Below are 26,613 nucleotides of genomic sequence, written 5' to 3'. Positions count from 1 at the left end.
TTTTTCTTTTTTTAAGAGAGAAAAAAAAATATTAAAAAAAACAAGACAGACGAATCAACAAATTATTGAAGGGCTTTGGCAGCGTGGGCGATGAAATATTTTATTCTTTTGAATAAAAGAAAAGAAAAGAAAAAAGAAGAACTTATTTTTGGCTATTCCCAAGGCCGTCGTGGTTTCACGCCGACCCGAGAATAACATGCGAAGATAAAAAGAAGAAAAACTTTTGGGTTTTTTGAATGAAATTTTGGAAAAAAAGATCCTTGGATGTTACGAAATAAGTCAACAAAATTCAGTTTTTCTAGAAAAACAAAAAAGGTTCACTGTTCGTTCGTTCAAATCTCCTCTGCTGCGCAGGTGATTACACACTGTGCGTGCATATCGACGCCTCCGCGATAAACGAATATTTTTTTTCACACAAAACCAAATTGGAAATAACCAAAAGGATAAAAAAGGCGCAAAAAATTTTTCGCCCAAGATGAGAGGTAGGGGAATAAATTAACGAAAAAACCTGAATAATTATTTTTCTTTTTTTCTTTGGTGATAAGCCAAAAATAAAAAAAAAAATTAAAATATAAGGAAAACCGGATTTGAGCTAAAAGTAGACACCCTTCCATCTCCTATATACAAGACCATCTCGCAATAATAGTAGCGGAAGAGTTCAAGAACCTGCGATCCGGATAAAAACACAAAACGGAGAATATATAATGGACTTACCTTGTTTGTTTGTTTGTGTGTGTGTTAATTCAACTTTTGCTTGTGTGGTTCTCTCCTTCGTTTTTTAAAGTTGATTTGGGTCGTTGATCCGCACTTTAGTTGGGGGGTTGTTTCCGGACAACGGGACGATTTTCAAATTCAAATTTGTTTCTCTCACACGAAATTTTTCTAAAAAATTTTGATAAAATTTCAACTTTGGAAAATAAAACCGTCCGATGATTTTCAGAGTTCGAGTTCGTTCGTTTAGAAATTTTGTTTTTCGGAGGGAGGAAATGTATTCGACTGGTTCCGGCCGATGTTGATGGAGAATTCACGCTGGTCGGCAGCCGGAGATCTGCGTTAAATAGCCGAGCGGGGGCTATGCGGAGGGGGGCCCGGTGGGGTGGGGTGGGAGGGACTTGCTGAGGTCTCCTGGCGGGTTGTGGTGGTGGTGAAAAAATTATAAGAAAAAATAAGACGAAAAAAAAATAAAAAAAAATAAAATAAAATGTGGCGGCGGCGGTGGGTGGGTGGTGCACAGTCGGGTTGGGAGGCGGGAGCCAATGTCGGAGTAGTCAAGGAAAGAAAGAAAGAAGAAGAAGATGATGATAATATCCCTCCCTACCCCCCTCTCCACTAAAGAACTTGAAGAGCGCGCGTGGCACAAGACAAGTCAAACATGTGATGATAACAATTCCAGTAGAATTTGACAAACGCAATTTTCAAAGAAAAAAAAAATTATAAATCAATAAAATATAAATCAGGTAAAATAGATAATAGAAAAATGGTGAAAAACCTGAATTGACGGAATTGAAATTTTTAGATAATTTTCTTTTCTTTTTAATTCGAAATGAATAAATAAATTTAAAAAAAAAAAAAACTAAATCGATTTTTATGATCAAAGTACTTGGTAAGTTAGTGGCCGTGCTACTCTTACCACCCACCAGCGCTCACCCACCCACCCCAACCATGAAGAAGAAGAGTTGAAGGAAAGAGGGGGACGGACCGAGTCTCCGCCCAGGCGGCGCCGGGACAACCCCCTGGCAGCAGCAGCAGCAGCAGCAACAAGAGAGGTCATATCCTAAAATTAAAAGAAATAACCAACAAATTTCATAGAAAAGAAATTCAAATTCAAATCTAACATAAAAATTCCAGATTATTTAAAATGCGATGGAACCGATTAAGGGTGTATCTAAAATTTTCTTATTTTAATCATTTCCCTTAAAATAAAATAAAATGAAATAAAAGCATAGCCGGATAAAAACGACTTAAAGCACACACACACACGTACACCTCCAAGCGATGGATTCAAGTAGCGGAAAAGGCCAGCAAACTGTTTCTTCTTTTTATTTTCTTCTTCTTCTTCCTTCTTTTCGTGAGAGGCCCAAAAGTGGATAGAGGAACCGAAGGAAACGCTATAAAAGAATACAACAACTTGTATAGTATAGTAGTGCCAGTAGTGGATTATCTTAGCATTTTCACCTGGTTTTCTTCTTCTTTCTTTTATTTTCGGAGGCGCCATCATCATCAAAATCATCCCATCAAACATCCGCGCCGACACGGTCACCGGTCACAGCCCGTCACGTCTAATATTGCCAAGTCGGGCTCCTGTACAAGACACTGGAGCAGCGACGTCATTTTTCAGAGTGTGTGTGTGTAGGGAAAAAACTAGGAACAACCAAAAAGAAATAGAGGAATAAATCATTATACGATGACCAGAGAACGAAATAACAAAAAACACCAAATAACATTTTTCCCACAACCGAATCACGAAAAATTCAGACAAACATTTTGATTTTTTTGTTTTTCCCGAACCGTTCGTTCGTGTCAATTTGATTTACAGTGCGTGCTCCAATCCCGCCAAAGGGCGGACGCAATAATTAGGACAACAAACGGGTCGATCGGTCGATCCGGCGTCGAAATAAAAAAACAAAAATGTCAAAAATAAATTTTTACGACTCGTACGACTTGAAGGAAAATAGTTGGAAGTTTGTCTGTTTGATCTTTCACATCTGACGGAAGGTGGTGGCGCAAAAAGAAAATAAATTTAAAATCAAAAGGAATTCACCACGGCAGTGAACGACCTTCCTTCGGTACTCGATATGGTGGTCCATCCATTTTTGTTTTTAAATCTTTCCCTACCGACATGTCAACTGTGCCGTGATGGGAAGAGGCAAATGACCTAATCAAATTCCTGGCCGATTTGATTTTTATATTTTTGTCATTTTTCACGTGAAAAAGAAAAAATGGCGAGAGAGTGCAACGGTGAAATGTAAAATAAAATAAGAAACAGTTTTCTCGATTGCAACCGGATGGTACCTACCTCTCTGCGGTACCTAACGTTTTAATAAAATATTAAAAAAGACGGAAAATACAAATACTGAATTCTTGCGTGAAAATTTCACCGACGTCGGGTTGGAATTGGAAATAATAAAATAAAAAGAACATTCCGCGGATTGAGCGGAATTTCAGAGGTCAGCCAAAAAAGGAAGGGGGGGCTGAAATAAAATACTTTAATCGAATTTATTTTTTTACGTAACGACAAGTGAGTGATCCCGAGAGTTCATTGTCTCTTTCAAATTTGTTTGCTTATTTTATTTTTCCTGGTTTTTGTCAACTTTTTCGTCATCCGCGGACGATCTGTGGGCGCGATTGCGTTGCACCGATGCATCCGATGAATTCCAGCGCTCCAGCCACAAAATAAATAAATAAATAAATAATAATAATAATGATTCGTCAAATAATTCGAAAATTCGCGTCACTTCAATTTCTTCGGTTTTTTTTTGACGTCATAATTATTTCAATTATTTACATTCATTAATTCCATCCGGGTAGGCTCTTGGAATTCAACCCCCTCTCTTACTGTACTCGTGTGTGTAAATTTGTGTGAAAAAGAGATTGCGGCGCGCGGCTATCAAAGTTGGCGCCAATCAACCGGTTTCTTGGCTTCTTCTTTTTTATCGGGAAAACACAAAAAAAAATTATGTTTTATTTTATTTTTTTCCGTGTGTGTTTGTCCGCCCATCAATCCGCTACTTTTACTACAACGCGCATTTTTTAACAAGACAGAGCTAGAGAGAGAACAAGATAGGAGGAAATCAGAGGGAAAACAACTAAAGGTCGCGTCGTCTAGACCGTGATTACCCAAATTTATCGGCCAAAGTAAAAAAATAAAAAAACAAATATTTATTCAAAAAAAGGCGGGAGTGAACCGTTACTCATAATCTGTCAACACCGGAACAATCGCAATCATTATTATTTCTCCGCTAAATTCAAATAAAACCATCAAAAAATCAAAGAGGTTCATTCGAGGTTCGCTGTTGTTTGTCAATTTCAAGTGGTTCTGCAATCGTGTAGGGGAAATCCGGCCGCGCCAAGTTCAAACACAACAAAAAAACAATAAATTTAAGAAATGAGGGAAAAAAGAAAAATGGATGACGTATTAGAAGAAGGAGGGAAACGGCCTTGCTGGACGGACGATGATGGTACCGACACTGATAGCCCAGCGGTGACAAAGAGGAATGCGTCGAGCTTCCGGCCTGTGCACCTGAGTGTGTGTGAGGGTGGGAAAAAAAAAAATGAAACAACCTTAAGACTTCTTGGGTCTCTTGTCTGTTAGATCATTGCGGAACCCGGCGGCGTCCATTTCTTTAATTTCCATTGTCTTTTTTTATAAAAATAAAACCGGGCGACATTTTTTGTTTCCCTTTTGATTGATTAAAATCACGTTACTTGTTACAATTTGGCAATCTACACTCCATTGTGTATATATGCCCGACTGAGAAAAAAGTGACGCAACGAAACCGTTTGTAGTAGTACGGACTTTTGTGGGGCGCACCCAGATACAAGGTGCGGCAACCGCCACATATTACGCACGAACGAAAAGAAGAAAAAAAAAATAACCGGACTGGACAATAGAAGAAGAACATTTGATTGCTTCAGTAGTAGCTGCATCTACTACACTCTGTCACCTGCAATTGCGTCAATTTTTTTCTTCCCGGCAACTGAAAAAAAAATGTCACGTGTCCACCGGTCAACCGGAAAACGATCTGGTGAAAGATCAGATAATAAACAAATCAAAATGGCCAATCCCCCCCTCCTTTACTAAACAAAAATAAAAAAAGTAAAGTCGTTTGTCAACTAGTTGTGGACGACAATTTGTGATAAGACACAAAGAACAAGATGTTTCGTGAAATGCGATGCGTATAAATTTAAATCGCGCCAACATGTCGCCAAAAAAGTAGAGGGGGGATCCGGGATTATCGATCATCTTTCGGGCTTTCTTGTTCAACGTCTCATTATTTTATTTTGCGGAGACTCAACTCGAGCGTCTCGTTCGTTCGTTCATTCGTTAAAAAAACAAAAAATGGCCATGGCGCGTTTATTTCGTGTTCAAGAACAAAAGGGCAATCCCTTCCTCACTTTTCACGCTTCGTTTAAGTCGCCGATTGCCACTGGACTCTACACACATTTTCACGGATGAACCGAACACAAATTTTTCAGCTCAAAAAAATTCTAAACTGGTTAGAAGAAGTTATTTATTCAAATATTCAAATTTTTCTTTTTTTTTTTACCTAACCCGAACCGGAAGAGTTTTTTTAAAAAAAACCATAACACATATACGGGAGTGTCTCTAGAACCTTCATCATCATCTTTCCCCAGTTTAGTATCTTCTTTTTTATTTCAAATTTTCGCGCGCTAGCCCGCGGGGGGCATTCAAATTGCGCAAACGACTTCCGCCCGGGCTATTTCTTTTTACTACCCCGGTGTAGTGGAGAGTGCCCTTCTTGTATTATTCATCTCTTATCTCTCTCTCTCTCTTGAAAAATTTATTTCTTAATGTACTACAACTACTCACTACTATACCACTCACGTAAACGTCACCCGGGATACTTGGTCGTTGGCGGGTATACTGGGAAAACATTAGCCAACCCGAAAAAAAGAAAAAGAAAAAAGTATTGCGCGCGTTGGCAACTGAGCCCCCGAGGAAACTGAAATTCCCGCTGTTGTTGTCATCGTCGTATATAATATGTGTGTGTGTTCGCTCGCTCTCTAAGCTACAATACCAAGTGGTGATGGCCAGCGGCAAGGATATAGGAAGCAGCAGCAAAGTTACGACAAATAATAACAATAATCCAATAATAGTAATAATAAACAAAAAGCAGCACAGAAGAATGATAGAAAATGGGAGCCCCTTTTATTCTTCTTCTTTGATTTCGTGAACTTGTCGCCCGACTTCCTGGCATAGATAAAACACCCCAGCCGGCCATGTGTGTGTGTGTGTGTGTGAGGGCCGTGACTAACAAGAAAACGGGCTAGACCCGCTCACATTCACACAATAAGAAGAAATATTTCCCTTTTATTTCCTCTTTTTTCGCCTGGACTTTGTGGTTATTTGATTATGATTTCCTGTTGGCCTTGTTCTTCTTCTTCTTCTTCTTCTTTGGATATAAACTCGTACATGTACCTCGATTGTTGCGTTCGCTGAATAATTGATCGAGAAGACAACAAAACCAACTGGACACCATCCCATAAGGAAAAGAAGATCCCGGCACAAAACACAACAAAAACCTCATTTTGTTCGTTATTATTCAGTGGCGAAAAAAGAAACACAAATTCCCTCCTGCAGAGTTGTGACAGTGAACCAGATCCTGTGGTGCACCACCAGCACCCAACCAAACGGATTTTTGTCTCGAAAGAAAACCCCAATTTTCTTTTGATTCGGAAAAAAAAGAACAAAAAATTTCTGGTCAAAAGTTCAACTTTGAATGAACTTCAATTGGGCCGCCTACGATATTTACTTAATGACATCATTGTTTCCAAGGGAGGAAAAGACAATCAACGATGTGCGACGACACATTGACGATTCCATTGAAAAATTGTAAAAGAAGTTGAGAGACAAACAAGCAAAACTAGGCACCCGCCTCGGCGGTAAATGGGCACCGAATGACGTCACAAATTATCAAACAACGTGTACCAAAGTGATTCCGTTATTTCCTTCTTCTTTTATTTTATTTTTTCTTTTTTTCATTGTTGAAAAATGAAATAAAATTCCAATTTATTAATTGTCTACCTACAGTATAACGGGGCACTTGCCTTAATTTTCAATTTTCAAACGAAAATTTCGTACAAAGTTAACAATAAGTTGGGGAATTTCATTTGGCAACAAGGATGACCTAGAGAGCCAATATTGCGCACAGGGCAAGGCCAAATATTCCCCAAGGTAAATGATTAACTTGATTTCCTGTTTTTATATCCAATTTTTGATTGTTCACGCGGATGTCATTCGGTGCGCATTACGAGTCTGGGTAGGTAGAGGGGCAATACGTGACAATCTCTGCATGACGGTGCTTTAGTTCAACCTCATGGATATCAAACAGCACCTTGGATCGACGAGTGTGTGGCTGGACATTTCGATGAGTTACCCACTCGAAACGTCCTTAGAAATATTTCCTTTTGGCCATACAGACACTTGTTAGTGTCTGTCTGGCTCGTACTATAAAAATATGAAATTTAACCGAAAAATGTTCAAATTTAGTTTTTAAAAAAAATTACTATTTTTACTATTTCCAAAATTCAATTGCGTAATAATAAAAATATTATTATTGAATTATTTGGATGAAACAAGAAAAAAGAATCACGATCGCTCGGTTTCGAAATCATTTATCTCTTCTTCAGATATTTTTCAAAAAAAGATAAAAAAATATTTTGTGAGCTGGCGTCGCAAGTTGACGTCAGACTCCATCAAGGTCGCGGTTTGTCTTCTTCTTTTCGTTTATTTCGAGGAGAATGACTTCATCGTTTGTAATTTTTTTTTCTCTCTTCTTCTTTTACGCAAAAAGGAATTCCACCTTCATTAGTTAATGCGCAGAGAGTCGAATCATTGGGTTCCAAACTGGAAACAAGCTCAAAAAAGACGAGTTGGCCGTGTGTCTAAATATAAGCACCGGCTGTCACACTGTACTCTTCTCATCGGACATTACGACAACAAACAACTAGAGGAGAGTGAGAGCCTGTCGTCATCTTCCATCGTGACACGAACTGGCACCCCCCAAAGAAACAAAAAAACAAAAAAAACAATCGTACGATCACGTGACTTCAATGTTAACGACCATTTTGTTTCTTGTTCGTCTCAATTAATTCAAAGTTGCACAACGAAAAATGTTGTGCAGCTTCAAATAAAATAAAAAAACAAGCGGCCTCTAAATAAAAATACAGCAGGTCGCTTCCATCGTTAAGCAAAAGGCCAATGGATGATCTCATCCGGCCGGATAACAACAACCTACCCCCGGAGGTTGGCACAGCGTCGACGCGGTACCTTGAAAAATGAAAAATCGAAATTTCATGGAAAAATCTTGAAAAAAACCTTTTTTTTAAGAGTTTCGTTTTGTTTGTCACCGAAACATCGTTTCGTATTTCGAAGGGCGAATCTCTTAATAGACCGGCTGGTTAACACGTGTGGTGGCTGTTTAGTCAAACAACAAACGAGGCGTGTATGTAACCAGGAGAAAGTTGTTTGCTGTTGTCTGTATTTTTTTTTCAAGCGAAGGTATTGGAACAACAAACGCGAAAGAAGGTGACGTCAATTGACGATCGACTCACGAAAAAATCTTCCCCACCGACCGACCGAAGGTTTCGCGCTGACAACAATTTTCGTGTTTTGAATGGTGGACCTTGGCGGGAATTTGTACACCAAAGTCAATAATCGATTTTGTGCAATTTTTCAGCTAAATCATCTTTCTTGTTCTTTTGTCGTGACGTCGTTGTAATTCCGGCCAAGGGTTTCCTCTGTGTGTGTGTGTGAGAATTTGAATGAGGAGAAGTTCAATTAGCGGACACACACAGGTGGAAAGAAAAAAAGAACCACTACGGCCATCAGTCCCGCCAAGGACTGCGTGCCGACACACCGGCCACAAAAGAATAATTTTTTTCTTCTTCTTCTTCCCATTTCCGCACGACCCATTTCCCGATATTTAAAAAAAAGAAAAGATCCGACATTTTGTTATTGTTCTTGTAACCTGCTGTTCTTTACCGAATGATATCATCCAGTTAGAACAATTATATCGGAACAATTTCTTTGGTGGTGGTGGCGGGGCACACCGTCGGCCCGGCTTAAATGGAGGACAAGCGAACCCCCGAACAGAAACAAACAACCGTATGTTCCGTTCCTTCTTCCCTGGTTGGTTCCGCTACATCCACACAGTCAATTAAACTACACAACATCCAGGGAAAGAAGAGGAGGAGGAGGATGGATGGAGATCCAGTCGGGAGGAAACTCAGCAAAGTGCATCCACTGCCTTCAGGTAAAGTAGTTGAGGAGGAATCAGGCCAAGACAAGAAAATAATCCTGTTAGTATTGCAACAGCTAAGGTGTACTACACGAGTAGTCTGTGAGAGGAAAGATAAATGTACACACAGGAAGGATTCGGGTCAGGGTCACGTCAATGTCCAAAAATTGACTTTTTCGATGGCAGTTTAAGTATTTTAAAAAGAAGAAGAAGACACCGGTATCTTTTCTTTCGTCTTGCTCCACATGTCTCGCCAGAGGAAAATAATAATAATAATAATAAATAATAAACGGCGATTGTTGTTTGGCAAAGCGATACATTTTTTACTGTTAGGAAAAAATGATCATCGAGGCGCCATCATCTTTTCTTCTTAGTTCAAATGATTTAGACACAGTAGCTGTCAGCTACCGTCCATCATAGATCGTAGTTAGTCTAACCTGTTAATTAACTTGTTTTAACCCTCGAGGCGTGAGTTGAACGACACGTCGGAATTCATTTTTCACGAAAACAAAAAGTAAAAATTGAAAAAAAAAGGTTTTGGGCGATGGGAAAAGTCGACAGGTGCTATTGGACACCTTTTATGTAGAGCGGCCATTTTGACAGGTGTGATGAGATCGACAAGATTTCAAAATTGCTGACGATTTTTCATTTCCGTTTCGTTTTTTTTCTTTTTATCAATTCTTATCAATGAAATAAATAAAAAAAGAAAAGATTCTTTTTTTACACGGCTGCTGTTTAAAAGAGGAAAGATTCCACACCACCAACGGTCGGGATATATATCATCAGTGGCTTTCATCGGAATCAACCAACCGCTCAGTTAAAAGAAAAAAGAAATGGGAGAAGAATAGAGTCAACAGCCTCGTCCATCACGTTTCAAACGATTCTCTTCTTCTTCTTCTTCCATCAGAAAAGACGTCAGACAAGTTAAAATGGGAAGAAGAAGAAGAAGAGACCATATGGTATATAGTTTGTTTGCTGTGTTAAGAGATCTGGAATAGCGTGAGCTCCGTCAGCCATGACACCCCGACCAAAACTCTCAACCGAGTTGAAGGTCAATCAAAACGACCAGACAATTTTAAACATGGCAACGGCCGTTAAATACCCATCACTCACAATTGCTGATGTATGTATATCGAAATTCGATTGAAAAGAAAAAAGAGAGAATAGAATAGATCATCTTACTTTTTGAAAGAATTCCGGCAGCCATCTTCCTTCGACGAGATATGCCATGGCGGTACGGTACGCACACACACAAACAACGTGCTCTTATGACAGGTCTCTCCCTGTGTAAAAGATTGATGACTGCTGTTTAGTATTCAATAAACGTTCATTCAACACATGGCGTGAGTAGAGAAATATCCTTAAAGGAAAAATATGCCGACTTACCTTATTTTTGTTCCACACCATAGGCACTGAGAATCGGGTAGAAAGTGATGGGGGGTCACCGGCTGCAGACTAAAGTGTTTGGCGGGTTAATTCCCCCCACCCCTCCTCTTTCCTTCGCCTCCATCTTTAATTTCCAAAATAATTTCGATTTCGATCGATTCTCCCGGCAGGAAATAACATAAATTGAAAATAAAAATTTTTCAAGTTGGAGGGGAAAAAGAAGGGCTCTGAAATAATCGGTTAATGATTTTTCTTAGGTTTTATACGACCATTAACGGATCGGCAACAGTGTGGACTCTTGAAAAAGAAAACAACCAAACGGTTTGAAAAATCCCGTCGTCTGTAGGCGACCCATTAGTGGTTCACCTGCGTGTGTGGTTTTCCAATTTTCGCTATCGGCCTCGTGAGTTTCCTCAATCAGCCAACACATTCCTGAGCACAGCTCGAAACAGTATTTTAACAGTTGTTTTATACCTCAAGACATTTCCCCTCTCTCTTTCAACTGTGTGTAATCAAGGCAGCTCTCTTTTTCTTTCTTGTTCAAATGAATACAGTGTTTTCTTTTTTAATTTCATCGACGGCCGGATTTAGATACGAATATGATTAATTTCATTAGAAATCATCAAGCTGTGTGGTTTCTGGTTTGTGTGTATTTGGGCAGACCGTGTGTCAGATGTAAAAGGAAAAAAAAAAAATCGAGGGTCCACAACATTTTTTGTTTTGTTTTTTTGAGACCAAAAGGAGACACAACATGAAAATGAAATTTTAAAAAAGAAAAAGGAAATTATCATCTGGCTTTTAGAAGATAAGGAAAAGAGGAAAGTAATGGTTGGAATTGGGAAAAAGAAATACAAAATGGAAGGGAGTTTCAAAGCAACATGTGTTTCGTAAAGTTAAGTTTGAAGAAGACTGGTAGAGGCAGCGTGGGCCATCCAACATTGAAATGTGAACACCAAAATGTCAACTAAATTGTTTTCGTCAATCTGGAGGAGGTCTGAGGGAAGTTTTTTTTTAGATGATCTGCGAGTGGTTGGGTGGTCCACCCCTTCAATAAATTGTATCAGTCATCATCAAAGATTTGTCACTTTTAAAGAACTTTTGTTTTTTTTTTCTGAAAGGAGGGAATATAATAAACCAACAAAGTGTGGGTGGCGGATGACGAGTTAAAGAGAAAATGATTCAAGAGGATCCCCACAAGGTCGCCGGTAATAATTCTCTCCCCCCCACCATTTGCTCCAACACACACACACACACAAGTACAACGTATTACACGGGAGAAAAAAAAAATTTAAACCAAAAAAGAATTGAAATTTCGATCAATCAATCAGCAAATTACAAGACATACACAAACACGAAATCTGCCATTTTTTGAATTCGATAATTTTGAAAATGAAAAAAAAAGAGTTTGTTGAATTATAATTAGAAGAAATCGGGAGAAAAGAAAAAAAAGGTAGTACTGTAATGGAGGTGGGTGTAATAAAAGGTAGTATTGTAGTTTCTCTCACTCGACTTCTTTTTCTGTCTTATTTCTCAGTTGACCGACGAAGAAGAAGAAGAAGCAGCGGCAGCTGATGAAGACCAAGCGAGAAAGGCCGGCAGGTCACGGACGGGCACGTCGCGCGAAAGCGCTTTGACTCGTAAATTGCGGTCGTCCGTGAGTAGAACGACTTCGCGCCGCAATCGCCTCACTCCGTCTATGTGTGTGCAGCAACAGCCAAAGAATGCGAAAAGAAGAAAAAAGAAAAAAAACGGACATGAAATAAATGGCGCGAAATTGTCTGAAATTCAATCGCCCAATCAAAAAGGCAACGGGACGCTGCTGCCCAGCTCGCAAAGTCGTAAAAATCGTCTCGACACACCGAAAAAAGAAAATTCTCTTCGTGTACCTGAGCAAGTGTCTTCCTCTGCGGTGGATGAGGCCAGTCTGTCCTTGAAGAGACCTAGACAACACTGGAGGATGCGGTCATCATTGGTCAGACCCTACAGAAAAGAAAACAGGACACCCATCACGATCACGACATTTCTATTTTGAAATTTTTAAGACTGGAGCAGATTGGGAGGCAACAACCAAGTTGCCGAAAAGAGAAGCGCCAAAATGACGGATGAGGTCATCACACATCGATCCATCCCCGGCTGAAAAAAGGCCCCAGAGGTGTTAAGGGACTCACCTGGTCGTCGTTCTCTTCGCTCATGGTGCAGGCGGCAAAGTTGGGCAGCGGCGCACCTTTGGAGGTGACGTAGCGGATCTGCGGGTTCCTCTCGCGCAGGAAATCCAACGCCGCCCGCGATTCGACGGCCAACCTCGACCGGCACAACCCGTCCAGTTCATTCAACACTGTGAAACAACAACAACAATGGAAATTAGCATTTACCGATGATTATTCCAATAAAACAATAATGTCGATCCCCAGAAGCCATTTCATCGACATCCTTTATTCTTTCATTTTTCCAAAAGTTTGTTCCAGCTCGACTCGATGCATCAACGACATCCGGAAGAGAAAAGGAGAGGGGGGAATGTCGTCATAAAAGAAAAATTTCGTGAGAATCTTTTTTTGACTTTCATCAGATATTTTTCGTTACTCATCATTCAAAATCTCAGAAAAATAGGGGAGAGAGAGAGTGAATTATCTAACACAACCCCAGTGGGGCTGGAAAAGAAAAATGTTTTCATAATAAGTCGAGGGGTTGGAATAAAAAGTAAATCTGATGGGGTAGAACGCCGATCGTTCGGTCATTTCCCTTTCCAGGAGAAAATTGTCGGGGAATAACAACAACGGAAAGTGAAGTACACGGACGAAAAGTTGAGAGCTGGGGTTCATGAAAAATAACATCTCCAACTTCTACCCAGAAGATGAGATAACGACCCTCATTGTTATGTGTGTGTGTTTTGTTTAGCTCCTTTCCGTCGAAAGATAAAAAGGGGGGTGTAAAGAGAGACCCCTCGTCGAGAGAGGGAGAGTAGTGCTGCTGCTACACCTGTTGGAAAATTCTAACGAAATGAAAATCATCTCTCCCTTCTTCAGGTAATAATAATAATAATCATAATAATCTACCGGTGCAGACGACCTTATATATATATATACAGACGGGATGGAAAACACTTGAACTTGAACTTGAAAATGTGTTCAATCCCCCCCCCCCTGGGAATGTCTGTCCCTTCTCTTTTTTGACTTGACTTTCCGACTCACGATCACGACGACCCCGACTCCCCCCTTTTTTTTTGACTTTGATTTGAAGGATCAAAGTTGAGATTTGACATGAAAAGGAGAGTGCCATTTTCATTTTCTTATCAGATCGGTGGGCAAATGGCATTTCCTGGACGGATCGAAAGTGGTTGGCCCTCCCAGGCTTAGCTGCACTATTTTTGGGAAAACTTACCGACAAGTGGGGCGACGATCGTGTAATGTTTTTCGCGAGCCAGACGGACCAGGGCGTTGAGGTGATCAATGTAGCAGTTGGTGTCGGCCACCAGGTACTTTGGTCTCACCTCCAATTCCACTTGGACTCGCTCGCGTAGGATCGCCTGCCAAAATCAGATAATAAATCTAATGGAACAAGAAATAAAATACAAGAATCAAAAAAATTGACTACCACCTTGAGCTGTTGCTTTCGACGTTGCTGGTCCAGGTGTTTCTGAGTCAATTCGTCCTTGCGCTGCCTCAATTGTTGCAGATCATCGGTCGGCTGGAGCTCGTGATGGCCACCGCCGCCCTGCTCCACGACAACATCGTCGTCGTCTTCTGCCCGCTCCTCGTCGCCCATCACTTCCTCCTCCAGTTCCAGTTCGCCGACCAGACCTTCCTCGTAATCATCTTCGTCCTCGGCCGCATCATTCTTCTAATCGGCACCAAAAAGAAAATAAAGAAACGGTCGATTGAATTGGACAAATAGAAAAGGGAAAAAACGTCGTCGTCATCATTCCAGTTAAAAAATGGCCAATTATATTCCGACTGACGATTCATTCATCCGTCGGCTCTCACCAAATAACAAAACCGTCCGAAACTTGAAGAGAAATTGGCGCGGGGGTGCACAAATTTGAACGCGCGCGCGCAACAGTGTCGTAAGACGGCCTTGCTCAATTGCAAAACCAAGACATCCGACAGGTGGGCAAGGTTGTTCAAGTCGTTAACAACAACAACAACCAAAAAATTTTCTAGTTCGCCATTGTCGTTCGCACTCCGTAGAGGAACTCTTATTTTTTGTTCATTTCCGACTTTATCTTAAAAAATTTGCCGGCGCATCCGTAATATAATAATCGGCGTGAAGGGTAGTTTAACAACAAGAATTAAAGCCCCACAAGGTCATTGAGAAGAAGAAGATGCGACAAGGACGAGTTTGAGAAAAAAATATGAAAATCTGAAAAAAAAAAGACAATCAAAAGAAATCAGGAAAAAGAAAAAACCGCGGGAAAATTCAAAAAAAAAGAAAAGTGATCAGTTTTAACGACGCGCTCCACTGCGCCCGCTGATGACTGATAATAAGGGCGTCCGTTGTTGGCGTTGGCGTCGTCGTCCTTGTCCGTCGCTAATATCATCTCCTTTATATTCTCTTTCACTCGACTGGGCTGCGCCATTAAAAAGATATGTTTTCAAAAGACGACTGGTGTGTACTACGTACGTCGTAGTAAGTACTATAGTATATACATGCGGGAGACAACATTAAAACATATCGGCAAAGTTTTGTTCTTTCTTTCTTTTGTTTTCGTGAGTCCCTTTTCACATTAGAAACACGACAGGAGCCGGGGTGAACAAACGGCCAACAATGAAATTGTCTCTTTCTCTAGACCAGCAACTTGACATGACGTCTCTTTTCTCTCGACATGCATAATATGATGAGTAGCGTCTCTTTGTTCGGGCGCCAGCCAGTCCCCGCAAAAGGCAAACACACGTACAGACAAAAAGAATAAAATTGACCAAATGTTGAAATTGTTTGGGGGTTTCCAGAGAAAATGAAATAAATAAAAATATTCAGCGCTTTGATTTAGTATAACAGCACAGCGACAACAACCCAAAAAATACATTAAGGAATTTTTTTTTTGGTAGATTTTTGGCTGCTGTTTGTGATATGACGGGCGTTGGAAAACCTAAGCGGAATTTCCGTTTTGATTTTGGCGATTGATTTTTTTGTAATTTTTGAAATTCAAATTTATTTTTCGGTTGGTGGTGGAATCCAACGGGATGAGTTAAAGGCAATGAGAACCCGCACGCCATGTGGATGCATTTTTTTCTCATTGTCGGGACTGAGGAAGGAGGTGGAATGAACGCAATAAAGAAAGAAAAACAAAAGAAGAAAGCCTTGAACGTCCTTGAAAAAAGGTGGAGCGGCCGAGGAAGCCGAAAAGAACCAACGGCCATCCTTGACAAAATGTCGTGAACGCGGCCAAACTAACCAGAAGAAGAAGAAAAAGAAAAAAACGGACGGGGGCAAATGAACTCGGCCAACAACTCGCAACGACGACCAAAAATATAAAAATTGTGTTTCTTCACATCTTCTAAAAATAAAAAAAATGACGAAATTTTCATATCATTTCAAGGAAATTGAAATTTTTCCCGCTCACATTTTCCAATTAAAAATTCCCACCCTTTAGAAAAAGAGAAAATTATAGAAAATGAAAGCGAATGAAAAACACAAAAAATCAGATAACACCGAAATTTCAGTTTTCAGCTTTTTTTAAAAAAATTATTCGATTCTTCTTCTATTTCACTCCCGGCCGGAAAACTATTTTTCAACACGGAAAATTGGAAAAACCGCAAAGTTATTTTCTTTTTTTTCTTTTCCTTTTTCGATGGAATAAATAAAAAAATTTTTAAAATAAAAATAAATAAAATAAAGAAGAAGAAGGCGCATTCCAGTGGTTTTTCTTCTTGGCTGCCGCGTCTCTATATACTTTTGCTCAAATTGTCGGTTAGGGGTTTTGTTGTTATATATATATTTCTCTTCTTTTCCTTTTTTTTTGTTTTTTTTTTTCGTGCAAGGTTTCCCGTGAGCGACAGTCCTCATCGAGAGAGAGAGGGGGGAGAGGAGGAGGGGGAAAGGAGGATTTGCGCGAGTTATTGCCGACTCTGCCGTTCAACCGCAAAAAGATGGAAGGAGAAAAAAACGAAACAGACAAGACAACACACGACCGCCGTGTCCCGTAAATCAGCCGGCGTTCCATTCCATCACAAAATGGAGGGGAAGGAGAAAAAATATGGACGACTTCAACTCTGCTCCATCATTTTCTTATTCTTTTTTTTTTCCCTCAACGTTTGAGTTGCTTTTTGGCATATTTCGTGGAAATTATTATTTAGTCAACCTCTACTTCATGGTGCGGAGGGGTGGGAAAAATAAAGTGGGCGAAGGCCGGCCAGAAAAACCCGGACGAGTCAAATTGTGCGAATAAATTTGAGTGGAGAATGAAGAAAGAAATGATAGAAATAATTTGGAGGGTTGAAAACTTACGAGTAGATGAGGTGGTCCGTTTTTGGCGGAGGTGGAACATGAAGCGGACGAAGAAGAGTCGACGACGGAAACGTATTCGGACAGCGACGGGCCCGAGAACTTGAGCTTGAGGACGGGCGGGTCGAGGCCGCAGAGAAAGTCGCGTCCGAAGTAGAGCATCCGTTCAATCCGCACGCAATCGGCTGCCATATCCTACCAAAATTAAATTTTTTTAAAGAATAATTCAAATTAAAATAAATAAATGAACAAAATTCAAACAATTCAACTAATAAATACAAATGATGCAATCTCAAAAAAATTAACAATTCAATTCAAATTTTTAACAAAAATAATAGTAATTAATTAATAGTAAAATAATACTTAACAAATATTACAAAAGAATAATTCGAATCAAAAATTTAAAAAAAATTCAAATAAATAAAAAAGTGATGCAATCTCAAAAAAATTAAATTCTAAATTCAAAAAATAAAACAAAATCTTTTAAAATAAATCTACAAAAAAATTGTTCAACTGATAATTTCAACTGAAAAAAAAAAATAAAAATTCAAACATCCAGATGACAGGGTTGTTCACCCCAGAGAAGAGATCGTGTGCCCGCGTTCGCCCGTCAATTTTTTTTTTTTTTTAAATAACTATCCACCTCTCCACCTCTTCCATCCCCTCCAGCCAAAGAGATTCATTTTTCCTTTCAACTTCTATTTTGCTTTTGCTTTTGTTGTTACATTTTTTCTTTTTTTCTTTTTTTAGAATAAAGTCTCTCCTTTCTCCTTGTGGTGTTTCGTTGTCGCCATCGTCGTCGCCGTCGTTTGTTTATTATTATGATTACAACACACACACACAAGAGGTTAGGAAGAGGTTTTTATGTCGAGTTTATGTTCCTTTGATTTTCTTCCCTTTTTTCTGAAAAGGAAAAAAAGGCGAACGAAACTGCCCGCCGGCCAAAAGATTTCAACGAAATATATAAAAGTGGAGGATGTTGTGTAATTGTCCTTTTAACACGGGGCGACAAACGCGCACGGCAGAGGAGACTGACCGACACCCCACCACCACCACCACCACCACCCCGCTAGACAAAAACAATATGAAAACAATAAAATCCCATTACTCTTTTTCTTTCTTTCAGAGTTTTTTTTTTAAATATCCCAAATAAAATTCCTGGAACAAAAATAAATAATAATTCTTTCAAGTGCGTGATACTCTCCCCCTCCCATAACAACAACAACAACAACAACAACAAGACACGTGAGAAAAAGGATCATGACAGATCCACCCCACCCCTACTAAACCCCCCCACGTACACAATCTTGTGTGTGTGTGTGTGTATGAGCCTGGTCGAAGGGTTTACGGTCAGTTCGTGAGTTTTTCCAGACAAAAATGTGGGAGGACGAGGTCCCAGGGAGGGTTGAACGGGGTCCAAGAAAGAAATGATGATGATGATGATATTTCATGAGCTACATCAACATAAATCATCAAAGAAAAGTGCACGGGTGTAGTATACGCATAGAGAGACACCCCCCAAAAGAAAAACAGTTGGTCCAGTCGCCCTGGAGCCAAAATGTCCCTGGGCCCCTGTGAGTTCTTCTTTTTTAAAAAAACAACTTGTGGTGGCTTCTGTTGTTGTTGATGGGGGCGACCGAAACAGTAAACAATCGAGTCAAAAGAAGTAAGAAAAATGAAAAGGAAGGAAGGAAGAACCGGCGTGGGGATGAACCTTGTCAAGGTCGTCGTCGTTCGGGCCAGCGGCCGCTTAAGTTTCAATTCGCCCGCCATCACCACCACCACCTCCCCCCTTCCTCCCCCCCCCCACTTCGTACCTTACAAAGGACGTTCATTCGTTCATGTGAGCCCGAGAAAGAAAAAAAATTAATCATCTTGGACCAAACAACAACAACAAACTAAACAAGAAAAAACAAAAAAACTGAAATTTGAATGTTGGCGCGCAAAAATAAAAAAAATAAATCAAAAATCAAAACGGGATGCGCTTTGTTTTCTCAATTAATTTCGTTAAGTTGCAAAGAGTTTGCAAAAAAAACAAACTCTCTCACCATTTGCTGGCGACGATCCCTTCCATCCTGCCGCATTTCATCAACAGACAAACAAAAAAGATAGACAGATGGAGACAAGAGCGCATCAATCAAAACGACTACATCATTTCTTTCCTTATTTTTTGTTTTCACGACGTTTGGGGGAAAAAAAAAACATTTTTCGACTCGAATAAAAAATTGCGCATTCGCATAGCCGGAGAATTTAAAATAAAATAAAAAATGTACAAAAATTTGAACTTGTACAACAACAACAAGTGAGGGGGGTCGTCGTGATTGTCGTGTCGTGCGAGTAAATATAAATTTTTGTTTTCTTCTTTCTTTTGGTTATTTTTTCTTAAAAGAGATAAGAAGATGATGATGGAATTCTTACCGTGTCGGATGATTTCGGCGTGTAGCGCGGCTCTTGGATGTTGAGCATCAGCGGCGTGAAACCGCAAAGAGTGACATCTTCGGGCAGTTTGACAGCTTCGTAACCTGTTTGAATTGGTTGGGTTTTTTTCCCACCCGCGAAATGAAACAGATGAAGAGCGAATTTCAAATGGGAAAACGGTGAAAAATGTTATCCGTACCATCCAGTTGCTTGTTGCTAATTTCGACTTGACGCGTGTCGAAGCGACTCAAAAGGTTAATCAACGTGGCCAAACGTGTCCAGGGTGTTCCAGGCGGTCTAAAGTAAAGAAAATATTTAAAGAATTCAACATAAATAAAATTTAAAAAAAAATAGCGCGAAAAAATAATTTTTTTAAATTAAAAAAATTTCCAAGTTTATGAAAAAATGTGTCAAAAGAAAAATGGCAGGTGGACGGGCGATTCATCACGACACGGGCGGTGTGTGTGTGTGTGTGTGTGTGAATGTGGCGTGCAAAAGTAAAATATTTGTGAAAGAGGAGGCGGTTTGGTAAGATGATCATACCCGACGTGGTAGTCACGGGAGGTGGGCGGTGGATTCCAGACGGAACTGTGGCACAGAAGCCAATCGCACCACACCTGGACACAAGAAATAAAAAACAAAACAAAACGAAAATAAAAACGAATAAACCATAAAAATCGGGTATAAATAAATAATAACGAAAGATCGAGTGGGACCGGACCCAGTCCAATAAATAATCAAGCGCCCAGTCGGAGATGGCCAGCATTGCACATCCTTTATGGGCGGGCGGCTCTAATCTCACGATCTGCAAAATGTTTAGCATTTCTTCCCCCCAACCGAAAAAAACCCCAAGAAAATCCAAACATGTTTATTGAAATACCTTAATGGCCGGCAAGATGATTTGTAGGTCCTCGCCCAGCAGTCGACTACTGGCCAGGCTTGTCGTTCCTCCGGGGTTGTTGTTACTGTGGCTCCCCGTTTCCAGCTGCTCCTTGAGCATTGCGTTGCAACGTTCCAGCAGGATGTTGAACATTTCCAGGGAAACGACCAGGGCGCATTCCTGCCAGGCCGAACGACACCCGCCAGCCATCCGGGCATCTGAAAAATAAAATCAAATCAAAAAATCACCATTCCATCTGCAAGTGCACAAGCAAATTCGGTTGACACTAAAAAAAATAAAAAAACAACCGATTGTACATGTTCAATGACCTTCTTTCTTTCTTTTCTTTTTTTCCATCCCAAAGTTTTGAAATAAAAAAGGACAACAATGGCGAATTTCTGTTTGTTTCTTTCGACAATTGTTTCAACAGCCATGGAAAATGACTCCCTGGGAGTCAGCATCATCCAGACCGCAAAAGGGGTTCAGATACATTACCAAACGCATTCCCAGAAGGTCAAGGACGGAATGGCCATTTTGATTTCAATTCCCCCCTCCCAAATAAAAAAGGAAATGAAATGGTCAAGAAATAGAATGGCAATAAATAGAAATAGCCTCCGCCTGGCACTCCTGGAACGGTACATTTCGTTATTATTAATACACGAACGGGGCCATATATATTCTCTGGCATTCCTGGGTGAGAAAGAAAGAATTTCAAAATGATGCGACTAATTGCATCAGCTCCTTCATAGAAAATAAAAATAAAAAGGGGAACCCAGGAACCTACAGCTTTGATTAAAGCCTTTTGTGCGCATGTTGCGGAATAACCCCGGACCGGAGAAGGTCTCCAACTGCCAAAGGGCGAGAAGAAGAAGAAGAAAGTCAAAAGGGTCGGCGTCGGTAAAAAAAAAAGTAAAAAAAAAATGAGTGGCGTCGTCCATGAAAAAAGATAAAAATCACGAGGTGAAACACACACAGAAAGATATCCTGATGATAAGCGCCTACCTCCCGAAAACCACTACACCGCAATCCCACCCGTAGATTAGCCTCTTATCTATTTCCAGTACACAATGTCGTTCCGTGATGTCGGAATCCTTGGCTATCAAAAGAAGATACAGTGTTGGGCATGACGCAATCATCAACTCGAATAATAATCGGTAATGACCGAAAGAAAGAAGAGAAAAACAAGAACGTCAAACTCGGCGACTCTCGGGACAATTCCGGGGGCCGGCCCGCATTTTGGCGGGGATTATTAAGTCCTGTGTGGAATGCTTGCTCGTTACGTGCCGTGATTACGATCCATTAGAGAGCGAAACAAAATATTTCCCCATTTTTCTTCTTTTTTTTCTTCTCCGGCAGGCGGGGTCCTGGGAAGCTTGCGAACCCGTTAGTTAGTAACAAGTAATCAAGCTGGCAAAGCCCACAACGAGTTATCGACGACGAACGACGCCATTGCCGCCGCCGTCGCCAGTAAATGCGCCGGCCACAAACGACCTTGCCTCATCCTTTTTTTGCTCCCTTTTGAAATTCTTCTTCTTCTTCTTTGTGTGTCCACTTAAATATATATCTTTTCTTTCTCTCCCTGGAATTTTTTCTTTGGTCGGGTGCAACGACCTTCGTCTGAGCCACTCCGCCCCATTTTGCTCGACTTCGTTGCACCCTCAACCAAACTCGGCCGTCCCGTGTCCGATTATTACAACGTCAGCCCAAGCGAACGAGAAATGTTTTCTTTTTCCTTTTCAAAACAAACTATGCCGTACGTGTGTCTATGTAATCATGTAATAAAGCCTTGGCTCCTGATGTGTCTAGTAGACCCTGCCCTCCATTGGCCCATCTCCTGGTGGCAAACATTCCTGACCAAGAGAGTCCCACAATCCACCGTCCATCCACCGAGTCCGTGTTTTTTGGCGTGACCATATTTATTTGGTTTTTCTTTCCTCTTTTCTTGTTTCTTTCCAGAGCTAACGGTTTCCCAAGGGCTTCGAACAATCGGTCAAGGACTCGTGAACACTCGCTAGGTAATTTAGATAAATTTCTAGGGTGGGGTTGGGAGGAGGAAGTTTTTCTTCTGGGATCAATTTCTGTTTTGTTTTGTTTTTGTTTTTACCTTTGAGTTGAGTGTTGGATACGGCGAACATGTTGAGCGCCAATAATTGCAGCAAACGGGTTTGGTTGACGGGCAACGGCGTCTGCTGGAGGAGGGCCCGGAATTCGCGCAGCATTTGGACTCCGCACTCTTGAAACGTTTCCATCCTGTTGCCAAACAGTTGGCAATCATCAGAAAACGATTAGCATTTGATGGATGGCATCGAACCAAAGAAAAATAAAAGAATAATAAGGCCAATTACGCCAACCGTTAATGTACGTTTGAATTGTCTTACCCGATCTTTGTGTACAATTTGCCCTGGACGTTCAGGTAACTGGTGACGAATCTCTTGTTGACCTGCGAAGTAAAACAAAACAAAAGATTAGAACAACAAAAGACAAGAACACAAAATGAGATGTCACTGGACGTCGTCATTGGAAAGACGCCGGGGGGCGAGGTCGTGGGATCGAAGCTCAAAGAAAAAACGAAATTTTTTCTTCTTCTAACGGATTTCTGATCTTTTTGAGATTTTCTTTTGTTCGTCTAACCTTTTTCTACCCCCAGTGAGAAGTACGAAATGACATGTCCATTTCCTCCGTTCCTTTCGGTTTTGTTTTTTTCCCGGCCGTGCAGGTTCAACATTTTTATTAGGCAGTCACGAACTGCACACGCCACGTACAAACAGGTTGGTTGTTTCATCTTTTTTAAATCTTCTTTTTTTTTTCTGCGAGAATACGCAACTTTTTTGTTTTTGTTTCCAGTGTCGCCACGCCACCCGTGATGGCTTCGTGAAGTCACGAAGAGCCCATCATCAACAACCAGAAGAAGAAGAAAGAACTCGGTTGTTTTTTGTCGTCTTTCATCTTTCTAACTTTTTTTTACTACCCCCCGTCGATGTAAAAGCCCGTTGTTACTACACCCCGGGGTTCTGCGGTCATCTGAAAAGCATCTTAACAGCTCTCTGATGCTTCTTTCGCTCATAGTACCTAATACCACTTGAATACATCGATAGTAATAACCATAATCCTAAACACAAAAATGTGTGTTTAGGATACACACCTCGATGCTGGGCAGCTGGGCCAGCTCTTCGTCGTCGCTGTTGAGGCCATTAGAGTCGGAAGCACCGTTGGTGCCGGTGCTGGTGGTCCGGCGGGTACGGCGCCCATCCAGCGGATGGATCCAAATTTCTCGTCTCAATTCCAGACGGTCGATTTTGGCAGCGTCGGAAACAACGCCCGACGATAAAGAAGAAGAAGCTGCAGACTCTTTGCGGCGGTTGCTGCTGGCCTCCTTGGCTTCACGCCGTTTACGCTCCTGTTGTTCGTACTGGGAAATTAAAAAAAAAAAAAAAAATTATTCAAACGTTTGATGGACGCGGGTCACGAAAGGCGATTGCAAAATACCTTTTTACGATTCTCGTCGAATAGGGAGACGAGGCTCTCCCTGGCCGATTGGAAAGGATTGGAGGCCATTAAACTGCGCATGTAAAGGTAAACAGCATCCAGCTTGCGTCTCTGTTACGAATCGATAATTGAAAGAATTGTTGTTTTGGTTTTTTTAAAGCTGCCAGTGTATACAATGTACATACCGCGTAGAGTGCCAAAATGGCCAGTTGATTGTACGGTCGGCCGTTTTTCGGGTTAGTCAAATTAGCTTTAGTGTACCAACTGTCAGAATGAGAAAAAACACGCAATTACGGCGTTAGAAGTTGTATACAAAAGATATTTCAAAAGAAAACCTTTTGGCTTTGCCGTAGTTGGAAGTTTCGGACGTCATTTCACGATAACGGGCTAAATCGCCGAGGAAGATGAGGATCTTTTGACACGAGATGATGGCCAGGCCAACGTAGCCCAGTCCCGAGAGCAAAGGGTAAGGCTGCGGCTCGAGGTACGTTTCCAGGTTGAATTTGTGCGACTCTTGCAGCGTCTCCAACAGCATCTCGAAATAGGCGGTTCCCTGGACAAATGAAAATGCGTGTTTAAACAAGCGAAATGATGTAATGATCCAAACAATTATACCTCGTCAATGACGTTGAACAGGAGCGACCTGTATTCCTCTTTGGCTTCGGGTTCTTCGGCCGTGGCCTTGCGCAATGCTTCAATGACATTGTGGAATGCCACCTTCCACATGTGCTGCTCAACGTTCTCCATAGCGCAGAAGCGCAAATCATTGGCCAACATGATCCGCAAGCTGTTCTGGAAGAATTTCCTGTTGCAATGACGGAACCAATCAAATCAAAAAAACAAAAGAAAATGTTAAAAATACCTGGACCGAATTTAATGAGGCCAACAATTGTGAAATGTCGTCATCCGTAAAAAAAAATTTTACAAACCTGTTCATCTGGATGCGGCCGAACCGCTGGTGGAGACCTTGACCGTGAAGCAACCACGACAACTCCATGTCGCAACGGGCCATGTCCATAAGGAGGTGCGGATGACTTTTGCTGCTCCGGAAACTGGAGGAGACAACAACGAAATTACCAAGTGACGTCAATGAAATGAGCAAATAGAAAATACTCGGAAGAATAAGAAACGAGTTAATTTATTCCTTGTAATTACTTTTCAGACTGTGGGTCGTACCACGCTGGCCTTGCAGAAGAATTGACGTTGCTTTGATCAGCCGGAAGAGTCAGGAAAGTCATTTCCGGGCAACCTAGCGACGATGCGGCCGTCGATTGTTGGCTATTCGGTCCGTCATCGGCTCTGGTGGCCACCACAATCGGCTTGTGCGGATTGGCAGGATCAAACAGGGTGCGCTGCTGCACTGGGCCAGTTTTGCGAGGATAGGAACGATTGGCCACGTCACCACCACCACGGTTATGATCCTGCTGACGAGGAATGGACGATCTGTCGTACGAGGAGGCCGAAGGAGCCGTGAAATCACTTCGCCTGGGCGAAGAGGAAAGGCGCGATTGTTCCATCGACGGTGGAGGACCTATTGGCAGCTGGATCAACCCTGGAACGGACATTCGCGGTGGTCCGCTCTTACCCGCTTCCTGCCTACGACCCTGGCCCAGGAGAGGTCGCCCAGTCATCGGTGGAGGGGTAGGTCCAGTCTGTCGGTCGACATCCACTCCGTTGGTGGAAGAAGCTGCCGATGGGAGGACGATGTATCCTTGAATGGGTTTATTCTTGTAACGAATATCCGTACAGGCAAAGACGATCTCCGGAACTTTTTCCGGAAGTCTGGCCGGTGGAGCTTGTCGGTATCCAGCTAGGCTTCTCTTGTCTTCTTCTTCCATTTCTTCGCTCCAATCCAGCGACGTCTGAGTGGCCGTCACTTCCTCCAGTCGTCGAAGAGTGCCACGCAGGTGGGACTGCAAGCCGGAACTGCTGTCGACGTTGGACAAAGGCGTCGAGCTCCTAGAGTCCGTCACCGATGTTTTGCGTTCCCGATCGGAGAACGACATGGAATCTTGACTGCGAGGTCGTACAGGAACATGAACAGGATCGGAATCTTCCGCCTGATCAGACAATGGCATTGTTTTGGCAGCGAATCCTGTGGCTTGCTGATACCGCCCTTGGCCTCGGATCGCTTTGCCACCTCCACCAGACCCTGGTCGATGATGTTGTTGGGGTGGATGGTGCGGCCGGATGCTGGGGACATGAGGCAATGATTGCGGGAAAGGATGAGGCAACGATGGTCGAACTGCCGGGGCTCCGGAAATGTTGACAAAAGTACAAGAACCGCCATCCCATTCGGTTTCGACTGGACTCGGATGGACGGCCGTTTGAGGAACCCGGTCAGGTTGCGATTGATGCAGGCGATCCTCTTCGTATTTCTTCTTGAAACGAGGTGGAAGCGAATCGTATTTGTTGGGCAGCGAAGGGCGTTCGTTCTTAGAGTATCCACCACGGCCGGATGGGGGTCTTCCGTCGGACCGGTAAGAGTCCTGAGATCTCTCATCAAAGAGTCCTTCCCTTCTCTGGTCTCGCCCAGAATTCTTCTGCGCTTGGCCTTGGAATTTAGGGTTGCCGGGCGGTTCTGAACTCTGACGATAACCAGGTGACGGTGATGGCGATGGCGAGGTGATCGATGGCGGGCGACGTGAAGTGCTCGTTGGAGACACTGCGTTGGCAACGGGATTCTCCTCTGCAATCATCCCGTTCCTGCTGTTGCTGCTTTGAGGGCTGGATGTGTGGCGGCTTCGACTGGAACCAGTGGCCTGGTAGTATCCACCACTTCCTCCAGCTCTCTTCGTAAGTTTATCTTCGTCCACCAGAAGAACGAACCGAGTTGGCGTAGTCGACTGGTAATAGTTGTAATCGTCTGGTCTGGAAGTGCTACTTGTGCCTCTGACATCACGATCGGGAACCGGGGTTCCAGCTTCACTAGAAAAAGATCCTCGTCGACTGCCTCCAGGACCGCGATTGTTTCGTTTCTTCCTACCACTGCCACTGCGTCCACTTCCTTCAATACAAACAATT

The 26,613-nt window shown here is 41.9% G+C and overlaps 1 protein-coding gene across 4 annotated transcripts in view; it reads right to left on the bottom strand.

Annotated features, from left to right (window-relative positions):
- The window catches only part of LOC124202251 (mucin-17-like), a 41,710-nt gene that overhangs the window by 13,780 nt on the left and 1,317 nt on the right, over positions 1-26,613 (bottom strand). For 2 of the 4 annotated variants that reach the window (XM_046598555.1, XM_046598554.1), the window contains exons 1-4: positions 10,368-10,433; positions 10,164-10,264; positions 2,176-2,361; positions 715-2,108 (exon numbers count right to left, since the gene is read on the bottom strand). The gene's annotated coding sequence lies outside the window, so the exon portion shown is untranslated. Of the gene's footprint in view, positions 1-714; positions 2,109-2,175; positions 2,362-10,163; positions 10,265-10,367; positions 12,062-12,253; positions 12,348-12,535; positions 12,703-13,745; positions 13,891-13,961; positions 14,205-16,808; positions 17,001-18,853; positions 18,881-19,223; positions 19,328-19,422; positions 19,521-19,766; positions 19,841-20,103; positions 20,322-22,207; positions 22,354-22,481; positions 22,544-23,245; positions 23,513-23,589; positions 23,701-23,774; positions 23,854-23,924; positions 24,143-24,204; positions 24,395-24,518; positions 24,642-24,744; positions 26,597-26,613 lie in introns of those variants that run through there. The other 2 variants (XR_006878022.1, XR_006878023.1) reach the window with 2 other exon arrangements.

Source organism: Daphnia pulex, chromosome 9 (genome assembly GCF_021134715.1).
Source record: "Daphnia pulex isolate KAP4 chromosome 9, ASM2113471v1".
NCBI lineage: Eukaryota > Metazoa > Arthropoda > Branchiopoda > Diplostraca > Daphniidae > Daphnia > Daphnia pulex.
The sequence above is the reverse complement of the archived record's forward strand: the minus strand, read 5'-3'. Positions and strand labels throughout refer to the sequence as shown.